The 22,924-nt window shown below is 41.4% G+C and overlaps 1 protein-coding gene across 1 annotated transcript in view; it reads right to left on the minus strand.

The window, feature by feature from the left end:
* LOC143038846 (uncharacterized) overlaps positions 1–22,924 on the minus strand; it is an 863,754-nt gene that overhangs the window by 745,516 nt on the left and 95,314 nt on the right. The window lies entirely within an intron of this gene.

Raw genomic sequence — 22,924 nt, forward strand, 5'->3', positions numbered from 1 at the left:
CACACACACACACACGCACGCAGGCAAGCACGTACACACGCACGCACGCACACGTACACGCAAACGCATATACATACATGAGCGCACATAAACATACACACAAGCGCGTACATACATACGCACATGCACACACATAGCAGGATGCGTGATCTGTTCTTAGTTTACGGAAAGGCTGACTTGTTGAGGTATTTTCATTTCCGGACCAAAGAGTCGATTTGTTGCAGCTGTCCAACTCACCGGCTGAATGTGGACAACTGTCCCAAGCCGGTACAAGACCTTTGTAGTACAGGGGTGGGCAACCTTTCTAAGTGTGGGTGCCAACATGAGCCAAATCTCTAATGGATTTTTTTTTTCTCTCGAGTACTAATGGAGTCAGATGATAGGCCTACATACCCTTCCTTCACCAATGGCCATACAAATGAAGTTGAAGATTTATTAGTTGTTTGTTTTAAGTTGAGCCCTGGGTTTCGCGTGCCGGAAAAAAGTCGTTGGTGTGCCTGGTTTTGCACCCCCGTGCCAATGGTTGCCCACCCTTGTTGTAGTTCGATACTTCGAGGTCAGTAAACTTTCCGCGTTGGTCTCGATGCATGTAGATGGTAGCCAAGGTGGTCGTTGCCTCTAGCGGTTTAACATCTTTTGGACCGAATCTTTGCTAAACTAAATGAAATGATCTGGCGTTAGCCAAAACATATTCTCTAAACGTGACAAAAAAAAAAACGAATGTACGGTTTTAAAACAGAAGCCCTAAGCTACCAAAATTAATCTAATGGATTATGTTTTAGCCGACACTACAGAGTTTTACTCAACAGAAAGGTGAATACTGTGTCGGACTCATGAGCAGGCCTTTGTCCCGTTGGTTCCCGACACCTCTGGGCAGGCGAGGAAGCGACCCGACATCTATTATATAAGTAAAAAATAAACTGACCCTTCGCGTTTGGTGGTAAATCGGTTACACCGCCAACTACGGTAAAGAAGAAGAACTCGAAGAAGAAGAACTCGAAGAAATCGAAGAAGAAGAAGAGGAAGAACTCGAAGAAGAAGAAGAAGAAGAAGAAGAAGAAGAAGAAGAACTCGAAGAAGAAGAACTCGAAGAACTCGAAGAAGAGGAAGAAGAAGAACTCGAAGAACTCGAAGAAGAAGAAGTAGAACTCGAAGAAGAAATCGAAAAACTCGAAGAACTCGAAGAACTCGAAGAACTCGAAAAAGAAGAACTCGAAGAACTCGAAAAAGAAGAACTCGAAGAACTCGAAAAAGAAGAACTCGAAGAACTCGAAAGAGAAGAACTCGAAGAAGAACTCGAAGAAGAAGAACTCGAAGAAGAAGGAGAACTCGAAGAAGAAGAACTCGAAGAAGAACTCGAAGAACTCGAAGAAGAACTCGAAGAACTCGAAGAAGAACTCGAAGAAGAACTCGAAGAAGAACTCGAAGAACTCGAAGAAGAACTCGAAGAACTCGATTTTGATATTTTGATATTTTATTTTCCAAAAAAGGGGCGTAGCCCAGGGCGCGCAGCGCCCGCGCCTAAGGCGCAGCGCCGCAGGCCAAGGCCCCCGGCGTAGCCGGGCCGGCGCAGCCGGTGGGCTTGTCGGCCTAGAAAAAAACAAATCCAGTGGGTTTCTCGCGTATCACTTCGTGGGAGCGGGATGGCGAATTTTGGTGAGAGAGGTGGACTCTTGGCTTGTAGGGCGTCTCGACTGACAAATACCTCTATCGGCATGTTGGTGGTCTTGTATTGGCTATCACCAGCACACTCCCTTCGGTCGGCACCAACACGAGAAGACTCGTTCGGATGGATCCTCTAGAGCAGCGCTTCTCAACCAGGGTTCCCCGGAACCCTAAGGTTCCGCAAAAGGCCCCTAAGGGTTCCGCGAGAACAAGTGAGATAAACTAATGCACTTTTGATCTTTTTTATGTAATTTCATATACGTAATATAATTAAACACGGACGACATAGTCTTGGTTATTGTAATAATGTGATATATACATCATACTATCTAACCTATTATTACGATGAAAATAAAATAAGATATATATATATATATATATATATATATATATATATATATACATATATATATATATTTGAATAATTCGCTAGTGGACAGCGACATCAATCACACAATCCATGACCGTCGCGCAGAGGATTCGAACCACCTCCTATAGACCCATATATATGTTTAGATCGTCTGTGGTCGAGTGGTTAAAGGCGGGTGCTGTGGACTCTCTTGGGTCTATAGGCGGTGGTTCGAATCCTCTGCGCGACGGTCATGGATTGTGTGATATATATATATATATATAATTTTCTTTTCTTTTCTTTTTTCATAGGAGTTCTTTGAGACCTGCATATATTTTAAAGGTTACGCAAGGGTAAAAAAAGGTTGAGAAACGCTGTTCTAGAGTACAAGTCCAACCCCGCAGTCACATTTAGTCATATGATGTTATCTGAAGCCTATTCTGTGAAGGAAGGCTTCTGTATTCAAGAGAAAATTCACTACTACAAGCCTGAGTCCACCCACCCAGTGAATAAAGTCGTTAGGTTTCAGCGATGACTATCCGCTAGGTATTCCTCTTTACAAAGAATTACAAAGGCGGAGCATGCCGACAGGAGACCTTTTGGTCCATAACTATGCCGAATGCGAAAAATATAATGATAAATAAATAGAAATTATAATAATATAAATGATAACATAAATGCATAGGTATAGTTAAATAATAAACAAACAGGTAAATAGTACATACATATACCAAAGGCTTTTTATCCCCTTACACGGGGGGTAGCCAAAAAGAAATAGGCATAGAAACCCCTCCCACCCATTCCATCCCCGACACCTCTGGGTAAATAGTAAATAATAATAAATTGACAGCTATCCAATAATAAATAAAAAGCAAGCAAGTAATAATAAACAGACAAACTTTGTTCCGTGGGTTACATCGTTCATTGGTAATGACTTGTGCGCTTGTTCTGGCGCTACCAGACGACCTGATTCAGACGAGGCAATTACCCTCAGGCGCAGTGAAACGACCGATCAAGAAAAGGAACCCATGAACTTAGGTAAGCCCATCTCCTACAGCCATTATCACCAATTGAGGGCATCACACGCCAGGAGGCGCGTCACTGCATTCTCACGTCGGCGCCAGTACCCACGGTCTCTCCTAGCAAGCTCTCATGCAGACACCCTTCCCATCCCAAACCACTTTCGACAGGTTCGAATCAACCAGCCCCAACCATGAATTCTGTGAGCGTCGTCCACTTCGTCTCCTCCTCCATCGAGGGTTATCTCTTGTGGAGACAACGCTGAATAGGATCAACATCAGGTAAACGTGCCACATGCCCATATACCCGGAATCCACGTTCACGATTTATGCTGGAAGTAACTGACCTAGAATGAGTCTCACAGTACATTCTCCGGTTTCATACGTAGTCACCCGCTATGATGACCTTTATTTTATTTTTATTTTTTAATAAATTACATGTAATTAGCTGCAATGAAATATTTGGGGCACGTGCTCGCACCAAATGGAAAATTTTATATTCTTGTCTGACGTTAACCAAAAAATTATTTGTAGAGTACATACTCATACCGAAGAGAGTTAACGCTTTCGCTGCATTCTGAATAATGAATTGAAGACAATCACCAAGCGATTACATACATGCAACTGAGGGTTGTCCTTTCAAATTTAGTAACCTATTATGATTAGAAAAATTATTAGTTTGGTTCCTGTATATTGTATAATGGCTGTTCCCTGGTGATTTTGATAAAAAAAAAATCCGCATTCAAAGTGTTGATATAAAAAGTTAACCCTTTCATCGTCAAGGTCAACTTATAATCTTTATCATGGTTAACCCAAGATCGAGAGAATACAAGGTCTACTCAACAGCTATCCAGTATTTAGGTCGTTTGCGCATTGACGTCACTAGAAGTGCTTGGCCCAAAGACTATATAGGAAAGACGGGAAAGCGCACGGAGAGCCGCATCGTCCACATACATTTTACTGTGCGGCTCTCACTAGATGGCGTTTACGTCAATCACCAGTTTTAACTGCATCGTCTGTTTCTTTATTAAATATGTCAAAGATAAACCACAAGAACATTTTTCCAAAATGAAACCCCCATTTTAACGGTTGCAGAACATGAAATAGGTAAGTCTCCCAGAAACTCTGTGGTGCCTGTACGTTTTCTCTTTTACCTAACATTTTTCACTTACGTTTTCACCATTTTCTCTGTGGGCTCCCCTTCAGATGACGTCACAACATGCGCGCGAGCAGACCTTGTATTCTCTCGATCTTGGGTTAACCCTCATAGTCAGAGGGTTAAAAAGCGAGGTCTCTCTACACTGGGGCCATTCTCACTTACCACTGTGAATCCGTTTGAACAGAAGCGACTTTGATTACAATCTTTTTCTCGAATATCCAAATGTCGAATCACCTGTGCGTCATACTCTGAGAGGCTGAAAGTCAAACTAAGAGAGGGTAAAGTTTTACCAAAATTAGACACAATGTTGAAATGTTCTCAGGGAAGTCTAGAATACTGTAACCAAAGTTTTCTTCTAGATATTCAAATTCACAGCGTTTGCCGAGAGGCCACCTTGCAAATTTCAATCTAGTTGCCATCAGGTGATTCAACTCATCAGAAAGAGACCCCCAACAATTATAGGGTTAAGGCATCAGTCGTATAAGGTGTCTGAAAAAACAACAACAATGTTGCCGCGTCTCTCACGATTTTCAAACCCAATTGTTCTCAACCTGGAGGGCGAAGGAAGGGCCAATTACTACGTGGGGCGATCCCAGAGAGAAAAGTAGGAACTTCCTCAAATGCACATTAAATTGAACAATGAAATCAACGTTTCTTTCTTCCTTTAACTACGACCTGGTGTAAAGTACATGAAACAGTCATTTCTCAAAGAGTCGAGGAGACCTCGCCTCGTGGCGCTGTGGTTAGAGTTCTCGCCTGCCACTACAACGGTCCGGGTTCGACTCCCGCCCAGGGCTGAAATAATTTCAGTATCGCTGCGCTGCGGGTTGTTACTCCAACTCTCGTGGGCGGGGAGTTGAGGGGGTATGTGCGTGTAAGGTCACAGTATTACCCATAGATCGGTCATACGAGCTCTGAGCTCTCATCCGGGAGGTTAATAACTGTCGATCACGAGTCCAAAGCGTGATCCAAGACCATGGTGAATGGTGAAGACCATGGTGAATGGTGAAGACCATGGTGAACCATGGTGAACCTAAGCGTGGTGGTTCCCTAGCGGGAGCAAGTTGCCTCCATGGAAGATATGGAAATTGTTGAGAGGTAACAGAGGACGAGGGAAAAAAAATAAGGGAACCAAGGAAAATGAGACACTTTGGCAGGACGCAAGGATGTCATATACTTACCAAGTTTTTGTAAATGGGAGTATAAGGCTACATGTACTATGAACTAGTAACGAGCAATAATATTTAGAAGCCACTTCCTTTGTGGAATGGCGTGTTTTGTTTACAGTGTCCGGGTTATAAAGAACATTTCAATTCTATTTACTGTTGATGTTTTTGTTTATATCCTAGAAGGAATTGAACAATATATATTATATGGTGTTTGATATTATTTGTCTGTTTGTTTATTATTATTATTTGCTTGGTTTTCATTTATTATTAGTTATATGTTAATTTATCATTATTTACTATTTACCTATTTCTTTATTATTTAATCAAATCTAGGCATTTATTAATCTATTTTACTTATCATTATATATATTCTCATAATTTTTATATATTTATTTATCTATTTATCATTTCAGTATATCTTTTTTATCCGACCTAGTTATGGACCAAAAGGTCTCCTGTCAGCATGCTCCTCCTTTGCAATCCTTTGTTTATATTTTGTAATATATTTGAAACGTGGCAATGGAATCTGGTACTATATTGTGTATTTCAAGGAAATGTTCTAATATAATGTTTACATCAATGAAATATTCCACTATAAAGCTTACACAAATGAAATGTGGTAAAACAGTGTTTACACCAATGCTATGAGTTACCTTAGTGTTATAACACTGAAATGTGGAATTATTGTTTGTTTACATTGTGGCGCTACATTGTTTATATCGCAATGAACTAGAAATAGAAAGAACAGAGAAGACTGGACATGATACAATTTCTATAGTAACCAGATCAAGGGTAGGATGTAGGTGTCTGTATGCATTAGCTGGGGCAGCGTTTCTCAACCTTTTTACCCTTGCGTAACCTTTAAAATAAATTGTATGTATCAAGGAATATATATATATATATATATATATATATATCATATCTTTCTCATTTTATTTTCATCGTAATAAGTTAGATAGGATGATGTCCATATTACATTATTACAATAATCAAGAATATACCGTGCGTGTTTGATTATATTACGTATATGAAATTAAATCAAAAATCAAAAGTGCATTAGCTTATCTCACCTGTTCTCGCGGAACCCTTAGGAACCTTTTGCGGAACATTAGGGTTTCGGGGAACCCTAAGGTTGAGAAACACTGAGCTGGGATATAAGGAAACAGTGGGGAAAATGCGTGAATTATCTCTCCAACGTTTCAGACCGTAGTCTCTCTTCATAAGAAAAACAAATTCACAGACTTACTGCGCTTTCCCCATAGTCTCTCGTCATAGAAAAAAAGTACGGTACAACACATGAATGAAAAAACAAATTCACACAGATTCACTGCGCTTTCCCCATAGTCTCTCGTCATAGAAAAAAAGTACGGTACAACACATGAATGAAAAAACAAATTCACACAGATTCACTGCGATTTCCCCATAGTCTCTCGTCATAGAAAAAAGTACGGTACAACACATAGAAGAAAAAACAAACTGACACAGACTCACTGCGGTTTCCCCATAGTCTCTCGTCATAGGAAAAAGTACGGTACAACACATGGAAGAAAAAACAAACTGACACAGATTCACTGCGGATTCCCCATACTCCTACTAAACCATCTATCTACTGTATATACCAAGGGCCTCTCACCTCTTATAAGAGAGATAGCCAATAAGAACGTAAGAATAAAGAAGACTGCAAGAGACCATAAGGCCTACACTAGGCAGCTCCGTAGCCATCACCACCTGTCATCCCCATCCATAAAGTTGTCTAATCGTTTTTTAAAACAACTGATAGTTTCAGCGCTTACTACATGGTTACTAAGTTTATTCCATTCATCGACCACCCTATTAGTAAACCAATTCAAAATCATGCACCAACCATTGTTTCCCTCTCAGCGACTCATGGATGAAGGTTCGTCCCTGTCTCCTGCCCACTGCCTGGGTCAGAAGCAATGCAGCAAGACACAGCACATCTATGTTTATTCCATTCATCGACCACCCTATTAGTAAACCAATTCAAAATCATGCACCAACCATTGTTTCCCTCTCAGTCCCTCATGGATGAAGGTTCTTCCCTGTCTCCTGCCCACTGCCTGGGTCAGAAGCAATGCAGCAAGACACAGCACATCTACAGGACTCCTACTAATACTTGCCATAAAGTATTAATCTCGTGTCTGCGTGTGTATGCGAAAAACACGACACTGTAAATGGAGATAACTGTGGACAGCCAACCCTCATATAACTCAGCGTGGTTCGCATGTTCTGCTAAGATGCGTTTGCCAGATCATCCAGGACTTCAGCGTATGTTTGGGGAGCTGATATAAACAACACCAATCAAATTGCAGACCATATGAAGGCCTTCAGTGGGCTGCAAAAGTCTTGAGTCATTACCTGTTTAGTAAGTTTTTATCTATTTTTGTATACACATTTTCTTAACCTGAGAGTAAAATGTATTTTCTTGTACAAGGTAATACACCAAAATGATTCAATACTCAACAACAAAAGCTGTTTGGATAGTAAAAACCAAATGGTTCATGTGCTTTGCTCCCGAATACGTAAGATATAAAGTAGTTATCACACTGGGCTTCCACGACTATCACACTGGGCTTCCACGGCTACAAAGTAGTTATCACACTGGGCTTCCACGGCTACAAAGTAGTTATCACACTGGGCTTCCACGGCTACAAAGTAGTTATCACACTGGGCTTCCACGGCTACAAAGTAGTTATCACACTGGGCTTCCACGGCTACAAAGTAGTTATCACACTGGGCTTCCACGGCTACAAAGTAGTTATCACACTGGGCTTCCACGGCTACAAAGTAGTTATCACACTGGGCTTCCACGGCTACAAAGTAGTTATCACACTGGGCTTCCACGGCTACAAAGTAGTTATCACACTGGGCAGCTTCCACGGCTACAAAGTAGTTATCACACTGGGCTTCCACGGCTACAGAGTAGTTATCACACTGGGCTTCCACGGCTACAAAGTAGTTATCACACTGGGCTTCCACGGCTACAAAGTAGTTATCACACTGGGCTTCCACGGCTACAAAGTAGTTATCACACTGGGCTTCCACGGCTACAAAATAGTTATCACACTGGGCTTCCACGGCTACAAAGTAGTTATCACACTGGGCTTCCACGGCTACAAAGTAGTTATCACACTGGGCTTCCACGGCTACAAAGTAGTTATCACACTGGGCTTCCACGGCTACAAAGTAGTTATCACACTGGGCTTCCACGGCTACAAAGTAGTTATCACACTGGGCTTCCATGGCTACAAAGTAGTTATCACACTGGGCTTCCGCGGCTACAAAATAGTTATCACACTGGGCTTCCACGGCTACAAAGTAGTTATCACACTGGGCTTCCACGGCTACAAAGTAGTTATCACACTGGGCTTCCGCGGCTACAAAATAGTTATCACACTGGGCTTCCACGGCTACAAAGTAGTTATCACACTGGGCTTCCACGGGCTTTACCAGCGCCGACCGTTGGGAATTCGTTTGAATAAAAACGATTTCGGTTACAATATTTGAGTTTTCAAATCTCCAAATATCAAATTATCTTTCCGTCATTTAGAGCAAAACAATGAACTAAGAGATTGTGAACCTATACGAATGTTAGACATACTGTTGAAATGTTCTTAGAGAAGTCTAGATTTCTGTGAGCGAAGTCATATTTTAGTTATTTAAATGGAGAATATTCGAGAGTAAGAGGGGGTTTACACGGTCTAAAGCGGGCCCTACACGATCAATATTATTGCGCAATATTCCGTATTGTACTGTATTATTGACTACTGGACAGATGCCTTCTGCCATTTGGGATGTCTAAGGGGTTTCAAGGATCACTATCTCCTGTCCCAACCATCACTAACCATCCCTACACCTTCAATAATAGTGCACAATATGGAATATTGCGCAATAATATTGATCATGTAGGGCTCGCTTAACGGTTCGTCGAACGCGGTTCGACAGACACGTGTTTAAAGTGATGTGTGAACGGGGTATTTGGTTGTCGAACACGTTGGTTAAACCCCAAATACCCTGTTCACACGTTCACGCATCACTTTAAACACGTGTCTGTCGAACCGTTCGACGAACCGTTGGACCGTATAAACCCCCTCTAACGTGACTGGCAAGCTTTCCCGTCGGCCCGTTCCTCACCGTGTATTCACCCAGTACCCCCTATGTCCTTTCTTCCGAAGTTCGCTCTTTCTTCGAGTACTCAGCTCCTCAATGCCAAGATCCGTTAGCCCACTTTTTTCTTCTAGAGGAGATAGGATAGAAGAGTTGGTTCAGGGCAGTGGTTCTCAACCTGTGGCCCATGAAATCCTATTGGGCCACGGCGGTTCACAAGTGAGGCCGCCAACCGAAAGCCACTAGCAGTTAGTGGATGCAAAACGATTAAATTTAGTGTTGAAGTCACCTCCAGGAGGTTAAAGAATAGCAATGCATAAGTACGGGGTATACGCGAAAATAGGTTGAGAACCCCGGGTTTAGGGGGATTAAAGTAAGAAAGGAAGTACTGTTGGATGGTAAAGAAGAGGTGAGATAAGCTAGTTAGCCTCCATGTTAATTTCCGTTTGTTTAGGCTATTCATTCACACTAGTTTGAGACTGTGTACGAGGCCCTCGGTTATTTTGTAGCATGGGCGGCATTAATGGCCTAGTGGACGGGAAGAGGAGGTGGAGGAGGAGGGATGGAGGAGGAGGAGGAGAAGGAGGAGGTGTCACGCCGACTTGAGGTTACCTGCTTATGCCTCGGGTAACTCCACTTCCGCCTCCACCTCCTTCTTTTCCTCCTCCTCCTCCTTCTCCTTTTCACTTTCCGCCTCCACCTCCTCCTCTTCTTCCTTTTCCGCTTCCTCCTCCTCTTCCTCCACCTTTTTCTCCCCCTTTCCTTTCTTCTCCCCCTCCTCACCTCCTCTTCCTCCAACTCTAGATTTAACTCCCTCTGAACTCTAACCCTCCTCGTATAGGGCAATGATACCCCTATGGACAAGAGTCACACAGTATTATGATAATATCGACACATACAAGCATGATGATCTACCATCCCAACTTTCAACTACCTTCCTTAGATCATTATATCTACTCTTTACCACCTCTAAGAGGGGATTTACACGGTCTAACGGTTCGTCGAACGCGGTTCGACAGACACGTGTTTAAAGTGATGTGTGAACGGGGTATTTGGTTGTCGAACACGTTGGTTAAACCCCAAATACCCCGTTCACACGTTCACACATCACTTTAAACACGTGTCTGTCGAACCGCGTTCGACGAACCGTTAGACCGTGGAAACACCCTCTAAGGCCCCTGTCACACTAGGCAACTAGTGACGGTCACTAATTGCCCACCATTATTTTGAATTGAGCCTTTCATACTACGTCACTGCAGTTGCCCGGTTGCGGAACAGACTATGGTTGTTGCCCGCTCCGGTAACAAGTGACCGTCACTGGCAGTTGCCGTCACCGACCGTCTCTTTTTCTTGACTAGAAAAGCCAAGAGAAGAAGCACTTCCTCCATTGATGCCATTCCTTCGACTAATGAGATGATGAGAAGGGATTCCACAACTCGGTGACAGTCACTAGTTGCTTGCAGTTGCCCGAGACATTCACACTAGGCAACTAGTGACCGCCACTAGTAACGGTCACTAGTTGCCTAGTGTGGAAGGGGCCTTAGACTCCATCTTTTCGGCACGATATTATCCTCAAGGTGTGTGTGTGTGTGTGTGTGTGTGTGTGTGTGTGTGTGTGTGTGTGTGTGTGTGTGTGTGTGTGTGTGTGTGTGTGTGTGTGTGTGTGTGTGTGTGTGTGTTTGTGTGTGTGTGTGTGTGTGTGTGTGTGTGTGTGTGTGTGTGTGTGTGTGTGTGTGTGTGTGTGTGTGTGTGCGTGTGTGTGCGTGTGTGTGTGTGTGTGAGTGGCTGCGAAGGAAAAAAAGCTCTCCATCTCCTCCACCTCGTTTCTAACCTCGACGACCTCCCCACGGCCCTCTCCAGAGTAAGAAATCCCCATAAAAAAAATAATAATAAATAAAAAAAAATAAAAAAAAAATAAAAAAAATCCCGCTCCCCCTCCTTCTCCCCCTTAAACCCTCACCTACCCTATCCTACCCGACTCTAATATTTTACAGCACTACACGAACATAATTATAAAACGCGTGGAATCTTTTACTTGTCCCATTGTTGATATTAGATGTACCAACCATCATATGTATTACTTTTTCATTCATGCTATATAATTTATTTCTATCACTCCAATTGTAATTATTTGTCTTATGTCATTACACATAATCCTGAATATGTCTTATTAAAGACGAAACTTGAAAAAAATGGAACTTTATGCAAATTTAGCTTATGCTCTTCCACCTGAGGAAAAAAACTATCATCAGAAAAATCGAGAATGCTAGAAAAAAATAAAATAACTACAAAACCCTGTCCTTTTCAACTCCACATGTCTTACAGAGAATCTCCTCCCTTCTTTTACACACACACACACACACACACACACACACACACACACACATACACACACACACCATATATATGGGAGGTGGCAATGTCAGAGGTTACCTATACCCACCCATTTCACTTATATCTCTCAACTTATATCTCTCTTGATGGCGCAATCGGCTAAGTCACTAGCACTTGTCACGTGCTAGCCCAGGTTCGAGTACTTGGCCGTACCACGTTTCAATTGCTGCATGTTGGCCTCCTTGAGTCTCTCTCGATGCTGATGGCTTAGAATTAAAGTGTATATCTGTTCACTGGGACTCATTCAGTGTTGTACAAATACTTTCCCGCGTTCGTATACAATTGTACTATCATAGTGGAGATGGGTTGAACGCAAAATTTCGTGTACTTGTAACTCGAGCATACAAATATATAAGAAAAGTTGCGCTCAACTTATATCTCTCTTGATGGCGCAATCGGCTAAGTCACTAACACTTGTCACGTGCTAGCGCAGGTTCGATCCCTTGGCCGTACCACGTTTCAATTTCTGCATGTTGGCCTCCACGAGTCTCTCTCGATGTTAATGGTTTAGAATTAAAGTGCATTGCGGTTGATAAAAATGTATATCTGTTCACTGGTACCCATTCATTGTTGTACAAATACTTTCCCGCGTACGTATACTTACCAATTGTACTATCATAGTGGAGATGGGTTGAACGCAAAAATTCATGTACTTGTAACTTGACTTTACAAATATATAAGAAAAGTTGCGCTCTCTTTTGATGGCGCAATCGGCTAAGTCACGAATACTTGTCATGTGCTAGCGCAGGTTCGAGTCCTTAGATGTACCACGTTTCAATTTCTGCATGTTGGCCTCCACGAGTCTCTCTCGATGTTAATGGTTTAGAATTAAAGTGCATTGCGGTTGATAAAAATGTATATCTGTTCACTGGTACCCATTCATTGTTGTACAAATACTTTCCCGCGTACGTATACTTACCAATTGTACTATCATAGTGGAGATGGGTTGAACGCAAAAATTCATGTACTTGTAACTCGAACATACAAATATATAAGAAAAGTTGTGCTCAACGTATATCTCTCTTGATGGCACAATCGGCTAAGTCACTAACACTTGTCACGTGCTAGCCCAGGTTCGAGTCCTTGGCCGTACTACGTTTCAATTTCTGCATGTTGGCCTCCTCGAGTCTCGATGTTGATGGCTTAGAATTAAAGTGTATTGTGTATGATTATACATATGTATATATATATATATATTTATATATACATATATACACGCACACACACACACACACACACACACACACACACATATATATATACATATATATATATATATATATATGTATATATATTTATATATATATATATATACAGGGTGTCCATAAAGTCTGGGTGCATAGATTTTACTACTTATTTATTTTTATTATTTTTCCGTCCTCAGAATGAAGATGGCCTTGTCTAAAGAAGAACGAATCGATTTGGCACTCTTAAGTGGACAAGAAGCAAGGTCTTATCGTAAAATTGTGGATGAGAGATTTAAACCATATGAGAGAACGCATTACCAGTCAGTGTGCTGAAATCAACGGCAATGAGAGCCTATTTCATCGAGTACACCTGAATTTTGTAAAACGCATCAAATCATGCATTGAATATGATGGAAATCATGTTGAAAACATTATTTATCAACATTAGAATTGAATAAAATTGCTTTGTTTTAAGAATGATATATTTTCTACCATGTACCCAGACTTTAAGGACACCCTGTATATATACATATATATATATATACATTTATATATATATATATATATATATATATATATATATATATTTACATACATACATATATATAAATATGAATATATATATATATATATATATATGTATATATATTTACATATATATATATTTTTTTTCAAACACAAATCATTTTTTATTTCATGCCATCGCAATCGAGACTGAGAGTCGCTCGAAGGAGGCATCCGTTGGAAATTGAAACGTGGACGAGCCGAGGATTCGAACCCAGCTAACCCGTAACAAAGTTACGGGTTATATATATATATATACATATCTATATATATATATATATTTATGTAAATATATATATATATATATATATATATTGGAAAACTGTAAACACCAGACTCGATTGAAGGGTGTTTACAGTTTTCCAATATGGATCCCAGACTCCAAATCTTCACTCCAAGACGTAGTGCCTGGCTACGTAGCGGGTCACGAACCATGCACCGTTCCCAAGCGGCCCATATTTAAACCCATGTTGTCTGTACACCATTGTCAATTGTGAATCATGTAGCTTTGAAAATTGTGACTTTTCTCTTGTAACTATTCTGAAGATGACTCCCTGAAGTCGAAACGTTAATTAAATATGGAAGAATTTGGAAGGCTTGTATTTGCCCACCCTCCTGAAATGAGACCTACTGTGAGGAAAATTGAAAATCTCAGTAAGAAGATTAACCAGTGCCAAAATGCTGTCGTGTTTAACTCCGTGTGTATTAGTGAGAATCTGCGCCCTAAATATACAATATATATATATATATGTATGTATGTATATATACCATATATATATATATATAGTATATATATACATATATATATTATATATATGCATATATATATATATATATATATATATATATATATATGTATATACATGTACGTGTGTGTGTGATTCACCATGGTCTTGGATCACGTCTTGGACTCGTGATCGACAGCTATTACCTTCCCGGAAGAGAGCTCAGAGCTCATATATGACTGATCTATGAGTACTGCTGTGACCTTACACGCACACACACCCCAAACTCCCCGCCCACGAGAGTTGCAGTAACGACTCGCATCGCAGCGATACTAAAATTATTTCAGGCCTGGGCGGGATTCGAACCCGGACCACCGTTATATGTGTGTGTGTGTGTGTGTGTGTGTGTGTGTGTGTGTGTGTGTGTGTGTGTGTGTGTGTGTGTGTGTGTGTGTGTGTGTGTGTGTGTGTGTGAATATATTCTCCTTTTCTGCATGAGGGGACGGAGAGTTGGGGTCGCCGATATGATGAAGCGGCCTTGCTGTGGATGTGCTCTGTCTTGCGACACTGCTTCTGACCCAGGGCGGTGGACTAGATGCAGGGATGACCCGTCATCCAGGAGATCCCAAGATATGAGGAAAGAGGGTGGAGGGGAGTGGAGTGTGTTAGGGATGATAATGGGTGGGAGTGGTTGTCATGCCTTTGTATTTTGGCTACCTCTCTTATAAGGGGGAAAAAGCCTTTGGTATATGTATGTATGTTTGCTTCTTTATTCATATATCAACAAAATAAATAACAGTCTTTGAACACGAAGAACAGTCATATGCGAGAAGAGAAGCAAGCCTGTGTGTTCGTTTGGGCGAATGCGTATCTGTGTCGCACATTGGTCTACGGGTATTCTAACCTACCTCTGGGTTTTCCTCCGCGGGACATTGCACTACGACGGGCGAGCTCCGTGTTTCCAGGCAGTAATCGTCCACCAGAGTATCCAGAGACGACTGAAGGATGAAATCAGGTAAGTGTGAGATTTCGGACAGTTGGGTCATGTTGGTCATCTGGGTGATGTCAGTGACGTCAGATTGCTGGGTGACGTCGGAATGACAAGTGAAGTCTGTCGCTGTGGAGGGACACGGCGATCCGACCCTGATGCAGAGAGTCCCCCCTTCCACCAAATCTCCAACATCGCTGTTGGTGGAGTTGTAGGCGTATTCAGAGTAGCACTCCACACAGCCATCTACGCATCCTACGACCTCTCCCTTAGGACTCGCTTCTTCCTTAGAGTACACAGGACCTCCTCTTCCTAAAATGATACTTGAAGGAGTGGAGTGGGAGTAGAAGGTGATGGGTATTCTCTGTTGGAGGTCGACCTTTTCTCTGTGACTCCCGAGGAACTGCTTGACCTGATCGAGGCTCCTTAGGGGTCTTTCGATGATTATGGGAAGGCTGTCACCCTCGACAGGAAAGTCGTCCTTCAAATGTGAAGCCATTTTCAAGGTCTCGGTCCTGGATAACGAAGGGAATGATTGAACTATTCTTAAGAATGGTTTTCGATTTACCTTTTTCCTTCACCTCCAGAATCGGATTTAATGATACTACGTCAGAATCATTTGTAGAACACATAAATCTCTCCTAATTTATGCAACCATTTCATACAATTTCGTTTCGGGACTAGCACATTTGTCTTCATTACAAAATACTATTTTTAGAACACGTAAGAATACACATTTCAGAAAAAGGCACATCTGGAGATATGATGAACAGGAATTATTTAGGACAACGGTACACAATGACAGTGATATCAAGACGGTTAACTATGAGAGCGAGGAAATGGCGTTACGGCGCACACACACACACACACACACGCACACACGTCTTCCAGATTTCGCGGTTACCGGAGAACTGAGTAACACACTATGGGAGACTTCGAGTCGGAGGGAGGAGTAGGAGGGGAGGAAGGTGGTGCTTCAGGAAGGGTGACGAGGAGGAGGGGAAGGTGGCTACTTGGAGGGAAAGAGTCTACCCAACTTCAGGCCTGGCTTGAACAAGAGGAGGGTGGAAGATGGGCCAGTAAGCAATCTGGTTAAAGAACCACGTTTAAACATTACTAGTACACGCAGGGCGCGCGCACCGAATGCATACACAAACACATGATTTCATCATCTGCATGTGTGTATAGACCAGAATTTCAATCAGGGTTCCCCGGAACCCGAAGGTTCCGCAAAAGGTCCCTAAGGGTTCCGCGAGAACAAGTGAGACAAGCTTATGCACTTTTGATTTTTTATTTAATTACATATACGTAATATAGTTAAACACGCACGACATATTCTTGGTTATTGTAATAATGTAGACATCATCCTATCTAACCTATTATTACGATGAAAATAAAATGAGAAAGATATGGTATATGTTGTTTGTTTGTTTTTTTGCGCAGGGGTTCCTTGAGACATGCGATTTATTTTAAGGGTTACGCAAGGGTAAAAAGGTTGAGAAAAGCTGGTATAGACTATTTTATATCTGTATAGTTTTCTTCAGTGTAAGACTTTAGAGGTTTTGAAGAACAGAGGCACCAATTGCCCCTTTTGAACAATAGGGGTCCCAGTTTTGTCCTTTTGAAGAACAATGGTCCAATGTAAGAAAATAAAATACAGAAATGAAATGGTTAGGTTAGGTTAGTTTTGGTTAAGTTAGGTGAGGTTAGGTGGACCTTTTGAACATTAGGGTCCCAGTTTTGCTCTTTAGAAGAATAGTGGTCCATTGTAAGAAAAGAAAATGCAGAAATAAAATGGTTTGGTTAGGTTAGGTTAGGTTAGGTTGGTTAGGTTAGGTTAGGTTAGGTCAGTTTTGGTAAGATAGGTGAGGTTAGGTGGACATTTTGAACATTAGGGGTCCCAGTTTTGCCCTTTAGAAGAATAGTGGTCCATTGTAAGAAAATGAAATGCAGAAATGAAATGGTTAGGATAGGTTAGGTTAGGTTAGGTTAGGTTAGTTTTGGTTAGGTTAGGTTAGGTGTAAGTTAGGTGAGGTTAGGTGGACCTTTTGAATATTAGGGGTCCCAGTTTTGTCCCTTTTGAAGAATAGTGGCCCATTGTAAGAAAAGATAATGCAGAAATGAAATGGTTAGGTTAGGTTAGGTTAGGTTAGGTTAGGTTAGGTTAGGTTAGGTTAGTTTTGGTTAAGATAGGTGAGGTTAGGTGGACCTTTTGAACATTAGTAGTTCCAGTTTTGCCCTTCTGAAGAATAGTGGTTCAATGTAAGAAAAGAAAATGCAGAAATGAAATGGTTAGGTTAGGCTAGGTTAGGTTAGGTTAGGTTAGTTTTTGTAAGATAGGTGAAGTTAGGTGGACCTTTTGAACATTAGGAGTCCCAGTTTTGCTCTTTAGAAGAATAGTGGAAGACTGGAAAAATGCAAATATCGTACCAGTATATAAAGGGGGGAACAAGGAAGACCCAACCAATTACAGACCGGTCTCCCTTACAAGTACAGTAGCCAAAATTAGTGAAAAAGTTATTATAAATAGATGGACAAAACATCTGGAGTAAAACAATATACCAAACCCGAGACAATTCGGATTTAGATAGGGAAGGTCATGTGCCACAAATTTGATCTGTTTCTATTAAATCCTCTGGACTTATTCTTAACTAAACATGAGGATCTAACAAGAAAAGTACAAGTGGTTGACAGTCTAGGCTCTAACGATCATCAAGAAACAGGAGTTAATATTATGTAACCCTTACCTATAACCTTACATATTACAACATTACTCATGGAAAACTACATTACAACACACATACGAACGAACACCCATCCACGCCCTAAGGTGAGCGACTATCACATGATCAGTGCGTGATAATGGCTAAGTAGCCAAACACAAATATACACCACATCCCCAAATACACCTGAACACAAATTAAATCACAAGAAATAACCACATAATATATCTAATTCTATTATAATATGACACATATGTTTAAACTTTCCATTTGTAACAAACAATAGGATTGAAATTGTGAAACTATTAACTCCTCTCTCCAGAATGCTGACCTCAGCATTTAAACTGTATAAAAACCAAGACCGGACTCGGGAGTAGTAGCAGTTGCAGGTGAAAGTAGATTCCTGGTGAATCTTTGCCGTTGTATTTAAAGTGCCAAACATAGTTAAGAAAAAAGCACCCGCGAGTTTCATTGGAATTACCTCACCTGTAGATTCATTGGTGTCAACGTAAAGCTACCTAGCCCTCCTCAGAAACTGGAGTTAGTGTTTTCCGTGTACGGACATTGACCCACAAGTGCCCACCAGTGCCCCAGTAGATAAACACTTCACTCATACAAAAGAAATAATCCCAGTGGTCCTTACTATATTATTCCTAGTTCACTCAAGTCCTTTGTGTTGATGATACAACAAGAACTTCGTTCAACTACGACATAATGCTATTCACTAAATAACACGTCAACATAATCAAACAGACCTGTCAAACTCGACCCCGTTAACAAGAAGGTTATTAAATCTTTTGGAGTCTGGAGGCCATTATGTCAATGCGTTGTTCTCCATTTCTAAGTCCCTATTCTGCATTGCCACAGAAAATTATACAGAAAACGCAGAAAACCTACAGCAACGCATGGACACAATGGCCTCCAGACTCCAAAAGATGGAAAAACTTGCCCTATTGAACTCCTAAAACTCACAAAACTTAGCAATTTCAGTTGACGCTCTCTTAGATCGTTTCCCACAACTTCACGAATATTCTCTCACTCAGACATCCCGACTTCACGAACTAGAAATGTTCACATACTACGCAGAACACTCAATGAAATAAGCAAACACATAGACATAGTTAGACACTACTACCATGTGTTTCTGTTCGAACTTATTGACGCAGCCAATAATAAGGCCACCCCAACCCTCCTACCCTTAATGTAAATTAAAAACTGCACTCTCCATCGCATTGAGAAACGCTACCTAAAGAGCATTTTTTCCAAGTATTATCCCCCCATTGAAACAACACTAAATACAGATGCAATCTATGCTTATATCCCCCTTGATTCACAAAGCAGTTTCATAGGTTGGAATATAATCCCATTCCCATATACCAACGAGAATTCGACGATTACCCTCGATATTTAATCCACTACCATTATCAAATCTTAAGACGGCCAATGGTACCCCTACCCTTCTCTGACCTCCCTCTATGCAAAACCGCTGTTACTATATACCATGCTTGCCCCGCCTACCTCTTCCGTTAGTATCGCACCATAGAACCTTCATGCATGAACCAAATCATAACACCCAACACCAGGACACTGAACAGTTGCCAGTACAAAATGGTAAACACCAAAAAGACCCTACACGCACACATTAACATGGATTATTTCCTATTTTTTTCCACGAACCACCCTCATTTCAGCAATCTCTGAAGACAATCCCTCAATTTGGCAGAAATCAATCAGTGGACCCGTCTCGATCCCCGATTCATGCCAAATATATTTTGACGGCACGAGCTTCTACCCCAACCACCACCACGGCATTCTTATAATCTCAGTTCCACCCTTGACCCTATTACACCCCTCCCAATACCCCTAACTACTCCCAAACCTCTATCTCTCTCATTAAACTAACAAGACTATGTAGTTTGGCTAAACACCACCCAAACAGACATAATAGACACACTGCCATTCTCCACACTCACACTCCCATCAATTGCTATATCGCTCAGTTCCTTTGCCCTACTTTGGAATAAATTCGACACTTTTTCGGAAAGGTAAGAAAAAAGTCATATCTTGGCCATAAATGTATGTATTCTCAAAATTCAAATTACAAGTCTTAGATGATCTTTTGCCAAATACAGCTCACTCAAAGAAGCCGCCCTGAGCCTCCACCACTGCCTCCAGGTCAGATCTGAACCTGCAGCACGCCGCCTTCACGGTGTCCTTCTAGAGACGCCTGAACACCAGTTTGATATTGGCAATCAGCTCGTCTTTGGTGTTGCGGACGCTACGATAGGTATCTTTTTCAACTGCGCCCCACACATAATAGTCCATGGGGTTGCAATCAGGTGAGTTGGGGGGCCTAGTGTTGGGACTAATGAAGTCGTAGAAGTTCTCAGACAGCCACTTCTGGGTTTTCCCGAAGGTGTGACACGGAGCTGAGTCCTACTGCCACATGTATGGTCTTCCCGCAGCTCCCTCTCCACCCAGCGCTTGACAACAGAGGAGAGCAACTCAATATAGCCATCTGAAATGAGTCTGAGTCCCTCTTCAAAGATGTGGAGCGACATGACGTAGCCTTCGCTGGAAACACACCCAAAGACCATCACAGTTTGAGGGAACTTGGTCTTCATGAGTCGCGGGACTTCGTGCGGATTAGAAGCTAGCCATCTGATGTTCTGCGCGTTGTGCAACTGGTCCTTGCAGAAGTTCTTCTCGTCTGAGAAGAACCAGAGCATCCCCGGCTCGACTGGGCGTTCGACCTTGTTGAAGAGTTTCTTGGCTTTCGTAAGGCATTAGCAGTGAGTAGTTGGCCTTTGCGCCTCTTGTATGAGGAAGAACAAAGATCCTCGTTCAGCGCTTTCTTCATAGTTGCCACATCGACGCCCATCTATCTCGCCAAGGTCTGCATTTTTTTTTTTTTTTTTTTTTTTTTTTTTTTTTTTTTTTTTTTTTTTTTTTTTTTTTTTTTTTTTTTTTTTTTTTTTTTTTTTTTTTTTTTTTTAGCTTCTCGACGAATTTCGTTGTGCGGACAGAGTCAGAACGCCTCCTATGATCTTTCCTGCTAGCCACTACTTTCACATCTCCGTCGCAATTCTCCAGCTCATATCTCACGTTTTTCATGGAATTCAAGCACTAGGCTGCAGCTAAGATTACCAGATTTTTTAATCTGGTTCTATTCATCATGATGCAGGTCACTCTCTTCCAATATTCCGGTACTTTCCAGCCATCCATACTCTCTAGCTCTCACACCCACCAATAGTACACAATATCAGCTATCCGAACACTTTAAAGTTATTTAATCCTTCGAATGGTTCTGAAATGACAGAAGACCAAAAAATTATCAATTTTATCCCGAACACCCTTCATATGTCTGCGCGATCCAACGCGCTGTGTTAGACCATAACACCCCTATACACACATATAATACGAGAAAAGGAAACACTCACTACTTACATATTTCCTAACCACGTGGTATATCCTAAGAATAAGTCATGGTGACCCTTGTTTGTACTTATTAGGTTATAATGCAATACAAAATAATAGTTATGTTCATTATAGTATACGACATGTAATATACATGTAAACCTAGGGAACATGTCTCACCAAGAGACATTAGAATCTTTCCCCCCTTTGTACCTCGTTACCACTCCAAAAGTGTAAACTCACAGAAAATAGACCCTTTCCACCAGTGACAGTGAACAAAGTGTAACTCACAGAAAAGAGTCAAACTCCATCACATTAGAACTAATTGACACAATATTTCAAACGACCTCCGAGACAAGAGAGAAGTGAAAATAGATAGAACCAAGTGTAAACTGGTTTTAAAGAAAACTGGAGTTGGACACCTCACTTTAAAAACTACCATCACTTGGTGAACAAATAAACATGCCATGGTACCTACTTGACTACACCCCATAAATTTATGACTATTTATCCCCACCCTTCAACTCCTACTAAGGTTCACAACAGGTATCGTGGCATACTCCCAATATATATAAAGATATATAAATTTTGGGAAACCCTCTCACCTCTCATCATTCCAGATAACAGGAGTCACCTCTCGCGGGGAGGGAGGTATTATATAACCATTACCCATAACCTTACATATTACATTACCCATGGAAAACTACATGACAATACACATACGAACGAACACCCATCTACACCCTAAGGTGGCGACCATCACATGATCAGTGCGTGATAATGGCTAAGTAGCCAACACACATATACACCACATCCCCAAATAAACCTGAACACAAATTAAATCACAAGAAATAACCACATAATATATCTAATTCTATCATAATATGACATATATGTTTAAACCTTCCATTTGTAACAAACAATAGGATTGAAATTGTGAAACTGTTAACTCCCCTCTCCGGATGCTGACCTCAGCATTTGAACTGTATAAAAACCAAGACCGGACCCGGGAGTGGCAGTTGCAGGTGGAAGCAGATTCCTGGTGAATCTACGTCATTGTATTTTAAAGTGCCAAATGTAGTTAAGAAAAAGGCACCCGCGAGTTTTATTGGAAATACACGTCACCTGTGGATTCAATTCTATAGAAAGTATTAAATAGTGCGAATAACATTCTAGTACCTATCTTCAGGAGAGCCACGTTTGAAAAACTGAGGAAATATTTAGGACAATTGGTCACATACGAGGCCAGCCCGGAGGACAATGATAGGGTCAGCTGTTCAGATGAAAAATATAATGAGGTCAGGTACGCGGTCAGCCCGGAGGTCATTAGCGCAGTCAGTGGTCTAAACCAAGGTCGGGTCACGGAGATGAGGTATGCGATCCCTAGGTCAGGTCACATACAAGCCTGATGTCAACAGCAGGGTCAGTGGTCTAAATAAA

This window comes from Oratosquilla oratoria, chromosome 25, assembly GCF_046742065.1.
Source record: "Oratosquilla oratoria isolate Oo_2021 chromosome 25, ASM4674206v1, whole genome shotgun sequence".
Lineage (NCBI taxonomy): Eukaryota > Metazoa > Arthropoda > Malacostraca > Stomatopoda > Squillidae > Oratosquilla > Oratosquilla oratoria.